General features: G+C 35.8%; 1 long non-coding RNA gene across 1 annotated transcript in view; it reads right to left on the bottom strand.

Annotated features, from left to right (window-relative positions):
• Nucleotides 1-662: 662 nt before the first annotated feature.
• Nucleotides 663-17,286, bottom strand: part of LOC129952253 (uncharacterized) — an 89,216-nt gene continuing 72,592 nt past the window's right edge. Inside the window, exon 3 of the long non-coding RNA XR_008782286.1 lies at nucleotides 663-797. This is a non-coding gene — a long non-coding RNA (uncharacterized LOC129952253). The remainder of the gene's footprint in view (nucleotides 798-17,286) is intronic.

Here is a 17,286-nt window from a genome sequence, read left to right as displayed (position 1 = left end):
ATAATCAGCACTAAAAATTATTTTCAAAACCACAAAAGCGGTAAATTCTTTTAACAACTTCAGTTTATTGTTCAGTTTGATATTGAAATGAAACTGTGCGTGCATAATATTCTTCTACAGGGAATAAAGGTTACTAGGAAAATGTATTTTGTTCCATTCAATAAAGAATACAAATTTTAGTGTTTCCAATAAAATTCTTCAAAGTGTCATGTTTTCTTAACAATTGGAACTAAATTAGACAAGGAAAGGAAGAACAATGCACTGTAAGCGTGAGTCATTCCACAATTAAAGCCTATGATTTCTTTCGCGAAACATGCAAAATATTCAGTACTAGAGTTTTTGGGTACTTGGTATTTTTAAAATTAACCATTTTCTCGTAAGAAACATAAAGATTTTATATAATAATAAAGATAAATGCATCAATAGTTCTCATCAACATTCTTTTAGTGCGGTTAAGGAGCAAATCTCTTCACAGTACGAACAAATGTGTGGCTGAATGGTAGACTGATGTACTAAAGTTAGTTATAGTTTTATATACTACATTAAAGATTTTAACTCCTTACATTTTAAAAATAGTTATTTAACTTTACCCAAACATTTATTTATTTAATTACCTGCCTGGTAACATACACTGCCACAACTAGGATGAGGACACATATTTTGGAATCGATTTTCGCTTTTTAAAGCTGGTGGATGTTTTTTAGCTGGAAACGTTGACTTCCAGTGAATAGGTACGTATTCCCCCATTAAACATTAATATAATGAAAGGTCCATTAGAAACTATCGTTGGAATTTCCCTAAAATATAAAATAAAGTATTTAAATAGGGTATATAAAGTGATTAACTAGGATGAGGCTACATGGTAAAATTTTGAGAAAAATCTAACTGACAGTTTTATTATACAAAATAAAAACCTAAAAAAACATTACTCAAAAATGATAAAAATTGATTTTAGACTCAAATATCTTTTCAAAACTTTGAGATTATGGCTTCATAATAATTTTCACTCAGAAGAAATATTGTTTTCAACACCAGAGAACAATCGCATTGACAGTTTTTTTACATTAAATAAAAACCTAAACAAAAATTAATAAGTGTTGGTAAAAATGTATTTTCGACTCAAATATATTTTTAAAACTTTGAAATATTAGCTTTAAACTACTTCTTTCTATAAAAAAATATTATTGTCAACATTTTTGAGAAAAATCTAATTGACATTTTTTTTACCAACAAAAAACCTAAAAAAACAGTACTTAAACTTTTTAGGTATTGTTCCGCCCTTCCGTTTTTTCATAAAAAAAAATAAAATCTACAAGAAATAGTACGCAAATTTTTTAAAAATTGATGTTCGGTTCTTGATATCTCTCCAATTAATTTCTTTCATCCAATTTGTAAAAATTTAAGAAATTCTACTGAATTGGTAAAAATTTGTTTTCGACTAAAAATATATTTAGCGGATAGCTAGAATTTCAAACAAAACTATTTCTTTATATGACAAATATTGTTGGTAATTTTAAATTTTTTAAGAGAAATTCACTAATAATTAAGCAAGACAAATTGACAGACGGGATGGGAAGTTATCAGTTCATCAGCTTAACTCGTCGAACCAATTGGAGCTCCAAATGAAGCGTAGGAGACAAATAATGTCAGAATTTTTAAGATCGCTGGTATCGTTGAAGTAGTAGATTCTACGTCTTTGTGATAAGGCAGGGCATGTGCGCATAAGATGAGATATTGTCTCCTCCTTCTCCTCGTCCATGCAACTCCTACAAAAATCATTTGCAGGGGCTCCAAGTCGAATAGCATGCCTTCCTATTAAACAGTGCCAAGTCAGGACACATATAACGTAGCTAATATGCAATCTACTCAGAGAGATTAATTGTTTTGAGCACGTGGCTCTAAGATTAGGCCAAATTAATTTTGTCGCTAAACAGGTGGTGGTGTTATTCCACCTGAAGTTTGTTTCCTCTATGGTATGTTGCTTTAGCATGAGTTTACATGTAGCTAAGGGGATACCTATGCTAGTATTGTGAGCCAGCAGAAGTAAAGTTGTTTCGCTTTTTGCAAGTTCGTCAACTCTGCAATTTCCTGAAATGTCTATATGGCCCGGCACCCAGAAAAGGTGAATGTGGAAGTGTGTAGCCATCTTCGTAAGAGATGATCGACAATTTAGGGCTGTTAGTGAGTTAGTGGAGACAGAGTCTAGGGACTTTAACGCAGCTTGGCTATCCGAGAAGATGCGTATATCATTAGTTGATATAAAGTTTTCTCTAAGCCATGATAGGACTTCCTTTATAGCCAGCTTGGAACACATTACAAAGATCGTGTAGATGAAAGGAGTTTAAGCCTCCACCAACCCCATCCTCCGTTTTTGATCCATCTGTATAAAAGTCTCTCAAGAAGACCTGGGAGGTATAGTCACTTTGAAGCTATAGTTATTAAACTGAGAATGGGGTATGGTGTAGTCAATATTACTGTTTATAGTTCTGAACGAGTTCAAAATAGTGCTGTGGCCAATTCCATTATTGATCCACAGAGAGGAGGCTTGAAGCCGTATGGCTGTATTAGCAGCCGTTTGCTTGCTGGAAATGTCCAGCGGTATTAGATAGTTCAGAACATCAAGTGAAGCGGAGGGGGTAGAGCGAAGTGCTCTTCCCATACACAGGCATGCGATTTTTGCGCTATATTTAGCGCCGTCCACCATACCGCTACTCCATAAGTAAGGATCGGCCTTATGACCGATATATATAGCCATTGTGTAATGCGGGGCTGTAGGCCCCATTTATTACCAATGGCCTTTTTACAGGAGAACAGGGCTACTGTGGCCTTGTTTATTCTCTCTTGAATATTAGGTTTCCAACTTAATTTCTTATCCAAAATGAGACCCAAGTATTTTGCTTCTTCAGAGAATTTAAGTGGTACGTCGTTTATGAGGGGAGGGTCAATGAGTGGGACTTTATATTTTCTTGTGAAGAGGACAAAGTCGGTTTTTTGTGGGTTAAGGCCTAGTCCACAACGATTTGCCCATCTGATGAGTTTATTTAAAGCGTTTTGTAGGAGTTCTTTTGTATATTGGGATGTTTACCAGTTACTGCAATAGCAACATCGTCCGCATAAGCAAACACTCTCTATCTGTCTCTTTCTAGAGTAATCAGTAATTCATGTATTACTAAGTTCCAGAGGACAGGGGATAGGACACCATCTCGTGGCGTACCTCTGCTGACAGCCTAATTGATGTTAATGCGGTTAAAAAAACATTTGTTAGTTAACCAAAACTATAAATTATCAACAGAAATCTAAATAACTTGTTCCACTTGAAACTAATAAAACTGCCCATATTGGTAGGTTCTTGCTATTGCAAATTTCTGAGAAAATGTTGTCTACTTCTTAATGTAAAACCAAACTTAGAAGAAGACAAAAACTATGTTAAGATACTTTGTATTTGTTGATTTGATTTCATTAAAAAGTTAGGAACTGAGTTTTTCACAATAACCAAAAATTTCAATTGAATGAAATTAAACTATTGAACCACCCAGATAATCAGCCGTCATTCAGGGTTGAATATGACTATTTTCAGTCTACTATCTTTAATCCATCAAATTCAAAGTCCAAAAATGAAGAATCTTGATACATCTTATTGTTACGTTTTCCCATCCGTGATGATAAAAATATCCTGAACCTTCTTTTGTGTTTATCTTTAGTTTCTTCAGCAGATGTTTTATTAACGAACGCCACTACATCATTGAGTATAGTAGGAGTCAACTGTTGGTCTGGCGTGCACCAAAGGCCCACCTACATAACTCCTGGGGTCACGTGAATTTGCTATTTTTTCTTATTTATTTCTTTTTTGTTGTATTTGTTAAAACACCCCATGACGTTTTCAATTAAGAAACAGAAGTTGGGATAGCACGAAACCATCATCAGACGATTGTTGGCCAAAACAAGGCAATATACAATATTGAAAGCAATTATTTCATTTATAGATACCCAAAGTCCTGCTCTATAGAGTTCCATGAATGGAAAATTATACCTGTAGGTCAATATTCACATATTGTTAACGAAAATTGGTCTTTTTGAAAAAAGTCCTTAATTGAAAGGGGCCAATAAAAAAAGGTATTTTGAACTCAAATTAAATCGTTTTTCATTGAGCTTTGCTGTTTTCGATTTATTATTTTCGTTTCTTTTTTCTATATATACAAATGTACAGAGTACATATTTTTAAATTTAAAATGTATACCTACGTAAATTTGCCTACCTAGGACGACGTACAAAACACATAGGTATCTGCCTCTGAGGAGAACTATCGATTCAGATATTTTCAGAAAATTCTGAATTGAGAGAAAAAAAAAATTATACACATCTACGCTGCCGGCTCATTTCTTTTGCCATAAAAAGGCAAACTCATATAAATTGTATTAATTTTTTCGTTCATTCTTTTTGCAGAACTCCATACAAAGAAAATGTAGCCCACAATTTTAACGATAAGACAGTTCGTCCTTTAACAAAAAAAAAAGTGAAACAGGTGCCTCAGTTTCACCCCGTTGCGCGATATCCGGCCAAACCGAATATAACGTATAGCTTATGCGTTAGGCATTTCTCGTTCTTCTTCTACACTTTGCCTCGCCGCGCCGCTGCCGCTACCACCCCTTCCGCTACACCATATCATAGCTCCCTAAAACAGAGAGAACTCCTTCCTATTGCCTTATCCGAGTGAATCATACGGCATCACTTTAAAGTACTATTATCCTTCAGCGTAATGGCAATTTAAGGCGAACAGGGCTATGGGTATATTGTTATCTTAATTTATATTTCGTGTCGCATTTTACTGGTGAAAATCCAGGAGATGGCAACGTTCTCTTATTTTATATAAATTTTATTTTTATTTTTGGTGCAAAAGAAACGAGGAATTCTTATACTATAATAATTTGAAGTGGATAACATCCTTATACGATGGGCAGAATTACGAGCGAATTATTCGTGTAACATTGAGCTTGTGAATTATTATCATACCCACTTGTCGATAAGGAACCGCACTAACACACACACATTTACACTCACACATACACACACACTTTTAGATACTTTTGGAGTACAATTTTGCTCGCCCCGTATATTGAGGAAATACCCGTACGCACAAATTAAATACAAGGTTCCTTTTTGCAAAGGCAAAGGAAGAGGACAAGGACTTTAACTCTATGTCGTGTTTTCTCTATACAGGGTGGATAAATAAAATTAATGGTGATGTGGGGATTAGTATTATGCTGATGTGATAGAAAAATACGAACACAAATTATTTAAACTAGAAACAACACAAGGTCATGGACTTAATCGTAAATAGTCTAGAAGGATCGAAATCCAAGTAAACGGTTTTGTTTTTTTTTGTTAACTTATCGATACAATTTTTAGGTCACAGAGGCTCCATATGTCTCTATGATCTTATGTAAAATATGATGGTTTTCAGAGACCTATGCTTTTTTTCGAAGGAGACATAGGGGTTCGATACTGTTTCAATAAATTATTTTGACAACTTTGTGACAATAGGGCGCCCTAAACGACATTTATAAACTGTTGTGTAAAAAAAGTTTTTTTTTGTTGTTTTAAAGTTAAAAATTACTTCGTTTTTTTTTAACAATTGTTTATCTATTTACTTTAAATCTGTATTCGATTGTTTTAAATCATTCAAAATAAACTTTAAGTGAGAACTCTATTGGTCTTAACTTGACTAAACGAATTTGAGTTAAAATCTATCAGTATAAAAAGACACATAATATCGATTTTAATATAGTTTTCAATGGGTTTCAATACAATATGGTTCATAATAATGTTTTTAAAATACTGCATGTTTAAATTCTGTAGGACAAAATTCTGGATGGTCAAAATTCAGTATTTCAAAAGGAATTGTTTAATAAGACGTTAGCAGAATTTGAGCTATTGGGACAAGTTTGTGATATCAAGAATAGAAAAATATTGAAGAAGAAAATTAATCCATATTAGTCCATCAATAATCAATTGTTTTCGATTCGGGTTCTTGGGATGCACCATGATGATGATCCTTAGTTTTGAAAACTCAGATAAGACCCAGCTGGTCGCATAAAAAGTTGTTGTATTAGGCTCGGAAAAGTTCTAAAGTGTAAGTCGAAAAGAATCTAGATTTTGAACGATGTTCTGTTTGGTGCGATTTTTGGACTGGCGATGTCATTCGACTTTTCTTTATCTAAAATGAAGCAAGTACAACTGTATCGGTGAATTGCGAATTACACTTACTTACTTACTTAAGTTCTCAGACCTTTTAACTTCGTTGGGAACTCCTTAAGGGTCATAGAGCCTCTTCTACGCTTACCCGCCATCGTGAACGGTTTCCGGAGTTGTGTTTCAGCTCCCTCCAACTTTTACTTAGTGACGCTGATTCCACCTCGACTGTTGTGCGCCATATGCTTCACGGTTGTCCAGCTCTTCTTTCTTCTTGTGTGAGAGGATTCCACTGCATTGCTTGGCCTACAATGCAGTCGTTACCTTTTCGAAGCGTATGTCCAATCCATTGCCACTTACGCCTTGGGATTATAGACCCTATAGGTTCCTGGCCAGTCCGTCTATGAAAGACTTCATTTGATATACGGTCTGGCCAGAAAATCCTTAGGATGTTACGAAGACATCTATTCATGAAGGTTTGGAGCTTTCTTGTAATGGCTGAAGAAACCTTCCAAGTGCTGCACCAAAAAGAAGCACAGATTCGACATGACATTTGTGCGAAACAGACGTAGCTTTGTTCTTAAGCTGATAGAGTTATTCTTCTAATTTTTCGACAACATACCGAACGCCGCTTTCACTTTGCCAATGCGGCAGATGACGTCCTGTTCGATCCCGCCTTCGATGGAGAAGATACTTCCAAGGTATTGAAAGCTCTTCACTTTTTCAGCCGGTTGCGAGGAAATATTTATTATATCAGCCCCACAACTGCTTCTCTCTCCACACTTGTTTTCATTTGATGGAGATCCATGATCCTATGAGAGACTAAGCAAACATCGTCCGTATAATCTAAATGCTTTAAATAGAATGTCAAAGTCCATTGGATCCCTCCGCTACTCGTCAGAGCTACGCGCAGTACATCGCTTATCACCAACAAAAACAATATTGGCGACAGAATACAGCCCTGCCTGACTCCGCTTTGGATTTCAAAATGATCTGACAAGCTACCATTGTGAAGAACGTGACACTTGGATCCGTCATATGTTGCTTTAATAATAGCAATTACTTTTCCTGGGATGCCTCTCCTCCATAAAATTAACAAGATATACTCCCTGTTAACCCATTTAAAGGCCTTCGCAAAGTCAATGAACGGTAGGTGTAGTGGTGATCGATATTCAACTCACTGTTCAATAGTGATGCGCAGGGTGTTGATGTGATTAATACAGAAGAGTTCAGCGAGTGTGGCTTTAAGGTGTTCTCTGTTGCGTTCTGACTTTTGCTACTATCTTGGCAACGGCAGGTAGAACGCAAATTTCTCTCCAGTTTTCGCACTTTGTTAGATCTCCTTTTTTTTGGAAGCTTGATGATAATTCCCCTCTTCCACCCAACGAGGAAGTTTTCGGTGGTCCAGGCTTCTTTTATGAGGGGATGAAGCAGTTCGCTTGATGACGTTGGCGCTGCTTGTGAAAGCTCTGCAGGAATTCCACGAAGTCCTACCGCTTTGTTGTTCTTAAGTGCTTTAATAGCGGTAACAATCTCATCTTTACCGGGAGGTGCGGATTCGAGGATTAGTTTGTTCAGACGCTTCAAAAGGCATCGGCTGCATTTGTTTACAAACACTCGGTTTAAAACCGAGGCGAAGTGCTTTTTCCACCTTCTGACTTGCTCATCTACCGAACTTAGCACAGTAACGTCTACTTCTTTCACCAGGTGTTGATTTGAGCTGTGTGCACCGGTCAGCTCTTTGGTTATTCTCTAAACGGTCTGCTGTTGCACCTGATTGCAGCATCTTCTGCTTCTTGCGCCAATGCGTTGATGTAGTTACGCTTGTCACGGTAGCGCATACTGCGGTGAACTTCTCTCTTTTTCAGGTGGTACGAGGACTTCAGTTAATTTTTTTCTTCCCCTTGTGCAGTAGTTTTTTGAGCCCTTAACTGTTTGCGTTCGTTGATCCTTGCCCAAGATTCTTCGGAAAGCCAAGTGTTGTTGCTTCCTTCTTTCTGTCAGCACCTGAAATGAAAACATTTTTCACAGCATTTCAATGGTGTTCGATGTCGTCATGTACTGTGCTGTTCTCATTTCGTAAAACAGGTGGTCCTTGAGTTGTAGACGAGTCGTGGAATCATTTAGTCTGGGGATGTTGAATTTGGGGGCTGGTGTTATTCCTTTGGATCTTCGAACTATAGCTGTACGAAATCATAGGGAAGCTATTATTAAGTGGTGGTTACGGGCAAGTCCCATGTCAGTGACTCTTTTGTTTTCGACATTTAAGAGACTGCTTCTAAAGCGTTGACTAATCGCGAAGTTGTCAATGTGGTTGGAAGAGGCTTGCCTATCCGTCGGCACCCAGCTTATTTTATGACACAGTTTGTATTCAAACATTGTACCACTATTGGCGTTGCAGAAGTCCATGAACCTCTCACCATTATCATCGTTGTTGTTACTGGCAACCTTAGCATTGAGGTCTCCCATTACCAAAATAATATCTCCGTGGGTAGGGGAACACTGGTAAACAAAATTAAGTTTTTTTTAATGTTTACACATCACCTTATCCTTAATAATTTAAATCTTACCTCGAAATATCGTACGATGCTTTAAACTTTTCAAAAATTGGATATTAAAACTTAAGGCTATGATTTAATCTTTTAGCGTTTTTTAGTCAAGAACTTTAGCATTTATGCTTCAGCGTTCTTTTAGATTTTATGTTTAGTTGGTGAAGACTACCAATTAATGGGGATTATGTGAAAAACAAATTAGAAACTAAATATTTTTAAACGTTATATTCAAGTGAGTGATTGTAAATTTAGAAAACATTCACAAATTTTATTGGGAAAACAAAAAATTTGTCATGAATTAACGTAGCTTCGAAAGGCCTTATATAAGTTTTTTAATTATTTCAGATGTATCTTAAGATCCTTACGTCATAGATTGATTTTGAAGTAAAATAATAGAAATCAAAAACCTTGAGAAAATCATAATTAAATTTTTAGGTATGTACATTTGCTGACCAGTGTTTTTATATTTTTGAAAGACCATAATTGAAAGATATTGATGTAAACAAAATTATTTTTATCACGAAGACGGTGTAACGTAACATTCCAAGAAAAGTTTAATGATCGTTTTATTTTTCGATCATAATTGACCAACGAGATCTTATTATTCATCACCTGCAGAGTATGTCAGTGAAAACTTTCGTAACCGTGATTGCGTTTTCGAGGATACAGTTTTTTATTGATTGATACTAGAAAATATTCGTTGTTTTTGAATACTGTGATGAGATTAAATAGAGATTGTTGCCCTCGATTACCATTCTATATCTTACGGATTCAAATATTGTGACCAATCCACTGAAATATGCGGTGAATTTTAAAACATTCAAAACGTTTTTTTAGAACCTACTATTGAAGCTTGTTGTTTTATAGTGAGATCTAAATAATAGTTTTCGTCATGATAAAAATCCTTACAACTTAATCAAGTTGTTTTCAAAATGATAAATAAAAGCTAGACTTAGGAATGCTTTCTTGAAAATATCTTCTTTATTAAATAGAAGACATTCACAAAGCCTCCACTTTTTCCACCAAATTGGATTTACTTAGACTCTATCAACCATAAAACTTAAATTTTAAATCCGAAGAACACCCTGTAAAATAAAATCAAAGGAGTAACGACAAACTTTACGGACAAATATTACTTTGTGCTCTTTTATTGATGACAAAATTTTACTCGCTTATACAAAAACATATCTGACACTTTTACATTTTACCCTAGTTTGTTATGCTTAGAGAGAAAAACGCTTCAAAAATGAAGAAGCAACAGCGCTACCATTCAATTCGATATTATATAGACCGAACAGTGTCTTTTTCTTCTAGGACGAGTATTATTATTATTGACCGCCTCATCCGCCCATAAAAACGTTGCGTTCGTTCTGTGTGTAGGTATAATAATCAACCCCTCTATTACATACACAACTCGTAGATCAGGACAAATATCAGTGTATAGAAGAATAAGTTTCACATAGAGTGTTACGTGGTGCATAACAATTTTATTATGCGTAAGAAGGGAGGTCATTTCCTTTGATTTATAAAGTCCACGACCCGACTACAATAAAGGCTAAGATTTCGAGCTTTGAATCAAACAGGAGGAGCACCATTGCATATTTGCTCGTAAGCATGGATTTGAACGGGGTTACACAACAGAATACAAACGGTTCCTAATACATACGAGTATAGTAGCATGTTTGACTTTATTTAGAGGTACATATATAGATACAATATGACTACGTTAACTACTTCTCCTTACAAACATACATAACGGCTATATAGTTGTGGGTCAGTCGTGTTGCAATGTAACCCAATTATTTCAATATCAAGCACGATATAACTTTACGTTGTTATCCTAATGGTATTGAATTATTTTCTATTTAAGGGATACATATGTGAGACGCGTGTGTGTGATGTTGAATGTGACCTGGACGAAAAGGAATATCCTTGTTAGTATGCATGTGTGTTGGTTCGATGTCATGCATCATTGATTTAAGTTAGCTAGAGCTCCTTATGGAAGGGGCAAAATTGGGGATTATACAGATAGATAGATAGAGTTAGAGGGAAAGATATGTACGTGTGGGGTCGTTATAAGATGGTCATATCTTTGAAGCAATTTGGACAATCGGTTGTTGACTAGATTAATATCATTTCAACCCATTTGGGCATATCACACATCCATTAGAAGTGATTTTAGCAAGATATTATGGAGTTAAGTAACTAAAATTGACATACACATAGTTTGTTTGAATATTTTCTCCAAAAGGAACTTGATATACAACTTGTGTCGTTTGTATAAACTTATTGAATGTTATGATCTTTAGGAGTATATACTTTTAATGTCTACAAGAATATGATATGGTTTTTGGGTTTTACATATAAATAAGTCAAAAAAAAAACAATCCTATGCCGTATTTGGCATTATGAATTTGACCTTGATATTTAATAAGTCGTCCTACCTTCTCAACCCCTTTCTGCAATTTAATTGTTAGCAATATTTTCAACAACAAAAAACTACTATAGAAGTTCGTTAAAAAAAATTAAAATTAAGTTCAGTTAATAGTTTTCCATAACGACTTAAGGCTTAAATTATCTCCAGCCATTAGCTCCACCGGCTTTGTTAGACTTCAGCTTAGATATGGCAATTTTTACTTCGACTAAGGCGGGAGGACGGAATTGTTGGCTTTCGTTGTCTATGTTGATAGAACTCCTGCTTGACAGCGGAATTCGGTTCGTCGTAGCCGTTATACAGTATGCAGAAGTTGTTCCACTATGATGTTTTATTTTTCGACTTTGCAGCTTTCGCTTCGAGGTTTATGTACCTGTAAATTTCGTTTCACCTGCTCATAAAACTTTCGAACTTGTTCTCTATGCAGCGACGCTTTGCGTGCCTGTTGTTTGGCTCTATCTGCCTGCCGACATTACTTCTTAAACCAGAGATTCTTTCTTGGTGGCTGCTTGACAATTTTGCTCTACTGGTGGCTTCTCTGATTGCATTTTCGCAATGTTGCCACTAGTTCTCTATACATTGTGTTAGCGGCAGAGAACTTCGATAGAGGTTACTTGTAACTCCGTCGGAGAATGATTTAGCGACCTCTTGCGATTGTAGCCGTTCAACCTTGCATCTTCTACCAGCATCTCCCTGTTTTGAATTGGGTCTGGAAACCCGAAGTGCTACCTTGGCTACAGCGAGGTAGTGGTCCCAGTCGATGTAAGCTCGTCGGAAAGTTCCGACATCCATGATGCTGGAAGCGTGTCTAGCGTCGTTTTTCCCGATTATTCCACCAAAGATATCTTGCCTTCCTAGCTTGGCATTAAAATCGTCCAGGACAGTTTTAATATCGTAGCTAGAACACTGCTCATATGTTTTGTCTAAGAGCTCAAAGAACATATGTATATTTGGTGATGTCATCATTCTTTTCTGCATTAGGCTAATGTTGCCCAATTAAACCTAGATGCGAACGGTCATGAGGCGCTTGTTGATAAGAAGATTTGTTGCCTAAGTCTAGCTCAAATGACAGAGCACCATCGAAATAAGCACTGTTGGTTTTCTTGGTAGCAGTCACCATAGTAAATATCGCAGTTTTTCATCCCCTATTTGCCGACCCATCCCATCGTATTTTTTGGATGGCGGTGATGTCTGCTTTATAGCAGTCTAGGGCCTCCCATAATTCTTCGGCGCACGATCTTCAACCTGAAGGAAGAGTACCTTTATCTAACTCCAAGTTCGAGAATCTCCATAAGCGCTTCTTACAGGCCTAGGCTTCAAATATGTAATAGAAGTCCTATAAGTAGTTCACTAAGATTGGAACCCAATTTCCAGTTGAAGTACTAGGCACTTGATGTTCACCACGGGAGATGAGAGTAGGAGTTGATAGACAGAGGTGGGCTTTTATAAAAACCTGTGGACGTACTCGTATTGAGTATAAATCAGATTACATGAATTGCAAAAACTCAAAGTTCAAAATTTTTACTCAGTGTTCGTGAAATGGGACCTATTTTTTGCAAATATGGATTTTTGACTTGTAGTACCCGTAGCATGATGGTTAGTGCGTTGGACTGTCATGCAAAGGGTCTGGGTTCAATCCCTGCCTGTGCCACCTTAATTTAAAAAAAATAATTTTCGCGGGTACTGCCTCTTGCTAGGAATTGACAAATCCTTCAAGAGTAATTCTTGTCATGAAAAAGTGCTTTCTCAAACTAGCCGTTCGGATTCGGCCCAAAATTGTAGGTCCCTTCCATTCCTGACAACAGTACTCGCACACAGGAATGGTTGCGAGTTGTAAGTCACTAGGCCCTGGTTCACAACGGACTGTTGCGCCACTCCATTTGATTTGATTTGGATTTTTGACTTAAGCGTAGATTTGACTTTGATGGACATTCCTAATTTTGTAAGACAAATTTTGATCAAATTTATTTTGCGCTTTAATCTTTAAAGTAGTATGCAAAGAAAAATTTTTACGATTTACTATTATTTGTTTATATCATTTCTTTCTTTTGTCTTTATTTAAAACTTTCTTAAACGGTATGAATATTGCAAAAGATAATCTTAAATCGAAAGTTATACTGTTTAGAACCCGCACAGAAATGGTTTTTAACCAAATAAAAATACATCAGTTTTGTTAAATAAATTTGTATTTCGTCACAATAATTCTCCATTGTGCATTAAATGACAGTTTGGAGCATAATTTTCGGGACACTTTGTATAAAAGACTGTCCAATGAAACAGTGGAAGAAAGACTAAGTCAAAATAGTGTCTTGGCCGTAATAAAATGAAAATTAATAATTAAAAATGTAATAATTATGAATTTGAAGAAAAAGTTTTGAAATTTGAGTTTCCAACGTCTGTAGAAACTAACCTGAAATCCAAAGGATTGAATGAAGACTCAGATAATGATTTGGATGGTGATATGCATGATTATAAGCATAATAATATGCATGATACGAGTCAAGATGAAACGCATAACGATAACATTCATAATGATTACGTTAATGGTTTGCACGATGAGGCTGGTGATAGCGGTGTAAGAGTACAAACAGCTCATTTGAACCGGATCCCAAGAAGTAAGCCTAGAAGATGAGGTTTTTGAATCAGTGGATTTGGATGCTGCTCTGGTTGATGTTTCATATACAAATAAACTTCGTAGCACAAAGGACTGGAAGAGTTCAGGTATGCTTAATTTTGCAGGAAAACATGCTGTTCTTGTGTAAGGTGACCTAGAAAGTCACAAGGAAGCAGTGTCTTGTGAGGATGCGCGTCACTGGAAAGCAGCTATGGCAGACGAAATGAAAAGTCTTCTTAAAAACCACACTTGGGACTTAGTTCCACAACCAACGAATAGAAAGGTCATCGATAAGAAGAGGGTATTTAAGATCAAGGATCTGGACGCGCATGTGCGAAAGAAGTACAAGGCACGGCCAGTGATTCGCGGTTTTACACAGGAATATGTTGTCCACTATATTGAAACTTTCAGTCCTGTGGAAAAATTTGTTTTAATTCGAACAGTTTTAGGGATTGCAGCTTGCGAAAAGTTATCTTTTAATCACTTCCATGTTAAGACATCATTTTTAAATGTCAATTTGAATGAAGACATCTACATGCACCAACCTCTTGGATTCCATTATAGTTCTGGTAGAGTGTGTAAGCTTCGGAAAAGCCTTTACGGCTTAAAGTAAGCTTCCAGGTGTTGGAATTAAAAGATCACTTAGGTGCTGAAAAAATTCAACTTAAGAGTTTCTAAAATGGATCCCTGTGTCTTCATTGGAAACAATTTGCTGTGATATTCTTCTTTTATTGACAATCTATATTGATGATGGGCTTATTGCTGAGTGGTTCTTAGGTATGAAATTATTACGGGGGTCAAGTGGGGAGATTCATGTCAGCCAAACAATTTATGCAGAACCAGTGTTAAAAAGTGACAGCAAACCAATTTCAACACCAACTGAAAGTCTTGGATGTGAAAGCGATCTATCTCAAAGGGAAATAAAATATCCATATAAAGAAGCAGTTGGTTGTCTCATGTATTCAGCGGTAGAGTTGTATCCCGGTATTTAGAAGCACCCTCTCAAATGCATGTGAATGCATTCAAAAGGATACTCAAGCAAAAGGGTATAGTTTTTAAGAAAAACCTAACAATTCATCTTTAATATGTTTCAGTGATGCCGATTAGGCTGGTGATGCAATCACAAGGAGATCTACCTCTGGCTTCATTTTAATATATGGAGGTGGACCTGTTTCCTGGGCATCACAGAGACAAAAGTGCGTGACGTTGTCAACCACCGATTCTGAATATGTGGCTGCATCTCAAGCTGTAAGAGATACGGTGTGGCTTCAACGACTTGTGGCGGAACTAGTATCACCTAAGAGGTCTTGCGTAGCTGAATTGAATATGAACAACCAAGGTACAATCCGTTTGGTAAAAAACCTGGATTGGTTTCTTAATTCAACAATTTCGAAAAAATATTTCGTATTTTTGAAAAAAATTGTTACAATTTTTTTTGAATTAGGAAAACATAAAAATTAGGCATATTTTTTAAATATTGGCCATAATTGTATACATTTTGAACATCCAAAACCTTAGAACAATGTTAAGAAAAAATCAACTTGGTCTAAGACAGAACTAAAATCACACATTATAGTTTAACTCGTTTAAAATCACCTCATTCCGACGTTACAAAAATTAAAGTCCAATTCAAAAATACTATTAAATTCATTGCTACAATTGTAAAAGCATTAAAATTAGTCAAAGAACAGTTTGTTTTTTTAAACGTTTATATACACAAAAAAAAAATTAAATATTTTTGTATCTTTTTTCAAACAATGTATTATGTACTATAAATTTGTATGATATTTCTAAGGGAGGAACTGTATAAAATCTAAAAGATTTAAAAAGCAGCTTATAGACCCAAATAGAAGAAACACACAAGGTTGACACAATTTATTATTCTGTATACACTTTTCTTAAAGTAGAAATGTAACTTGATTGTTTTAGTTTTTCCCTTAACAATGGCAGTCACAGTAAGCCTCAGGATTTCAATTCCAAAGCAAGAACTAAACTCTTCTTACCACTGAGTGCCTAGGATGTATGTATGAATGATCTCAGTTTAGTTTTAAGACTAACCCCCAAATCGGTTGAATCGTTCCCGAGTCCATGCAACGCATTAACATACCAATCAAAATTTATTTGGACATGCAGTTTCCTTAAAATTTTCATCAAAGACCTTCTCCTTGTTTCCTTTCTCCGTTATGGAAAGTCATAACAAAGTAATGAATACCTATAAACATAGCTTAGCTCTTCTCATCTCTCAATTATAGTGACGGTTTGATTTATTTAACCAAATATTATATGTTGTTATTTTGAGCGGAAGTAATAATAACAGCACATTACTATAATAACAAACAAAACTTTGTCTATTTGTATTCATTAAATATTGATCATCAAACACAAATTGCCTTACGTTTTAGGTAACTATATTTTCGTTTACTCGTACATATATTGACATAAATTCAAATTTGCATGCAAATTGTACAAATTTCTCATCATTCTTGTTATGTCAGTCTATTTAGCTGTCACTACGTTTCCATTAAAAAAGTGTCTGCTGCCTGTCGCTCCCACTAAAATATCCTTATTCTGCTATATTCGTATATATCTAGCTACAAGATGACGATGCGAATCAGGATATGATGGGAAACAATTTAATCAAAATGACCAGCAAAATGGTGTTAACTAAGTTCGAGTAGTATAACACACAAACATATACACCATACATCATCTTTATACATGCACACAAATATATACACACAAAATACACAGCAAATCGAAAAGTTTTATATCACCCCGAAAAGTTAAACTTCCACTCACCCGGCCCCTGTGTATCGCCCTAACCTAATAGAAGGTATAGGTTTGGTCGGCCCTGCAGTCATATTTCTTAATTACGAAGCAATATCCAAAAGAGTGTATTCTCTAACAAAGTTGTAATTGGTTTTACCCTGGAATTTTGGTCCAAAGTATACTCGTAGTCCTGTACACTTCAATTGTTTAATATATGTGTACATATAGCTATCCTGGCAAAATACTGTTGATACATATATAGGTATATTGAATTTGTGTTTATATGTATATAGTTATGCACACATAAACCCATTAGAACACAAAAATCGACAAACACTCATAAGAAGTGTGTTGTGTATAGAAGCTTCACATCACAACATGATGTTCGAGTTCGAAGCCGCCGACAAATTAAAACCAACATCTATGCTTTTTTGTTGTTTCTATACATACAGTGTATAGATCCTTTACAGTAAGCTATGGTATATCCCGGTTACTAGTTAGTATCCAGTATTCAGTATCCAGAAACCTGAACCCTGAATTCTGAACGCACGGACGACTATAGCCGGCCAAAACGGGTCGGCAGGCACTGGCGCTGGCATTGGCGATGGCTTTGCTCTCTCTTTCTCTTGACCAAAAAATGAAAACTCGAAAACAAGTACCTAATGGATTTCCGGCAGCTGTTTCCTGTGCTGTATTCACGAAATTCAAACAAAATCCATCAACACACT

The sequence above is a fragment of the Eupeodes corollae genome, chromosome 3 (genome assembly GCF_945859685.1).
Source record: "Eupeodes corollae chromosome 3, idEupCoro1.1, whole genome shotgun sequence".
Taxonomy (NCBI): Eukaryota; Metazoa; Arthropoda; class Insecta; order Diptera; family Syrphidae; genus Eupeodes; species Eupeodes corollae.
The sequence above is the reverse complement of the archived record's forward strand: the minus strand, read 5'-3'. Positions and strand labels throughout refer to the sequence as shown.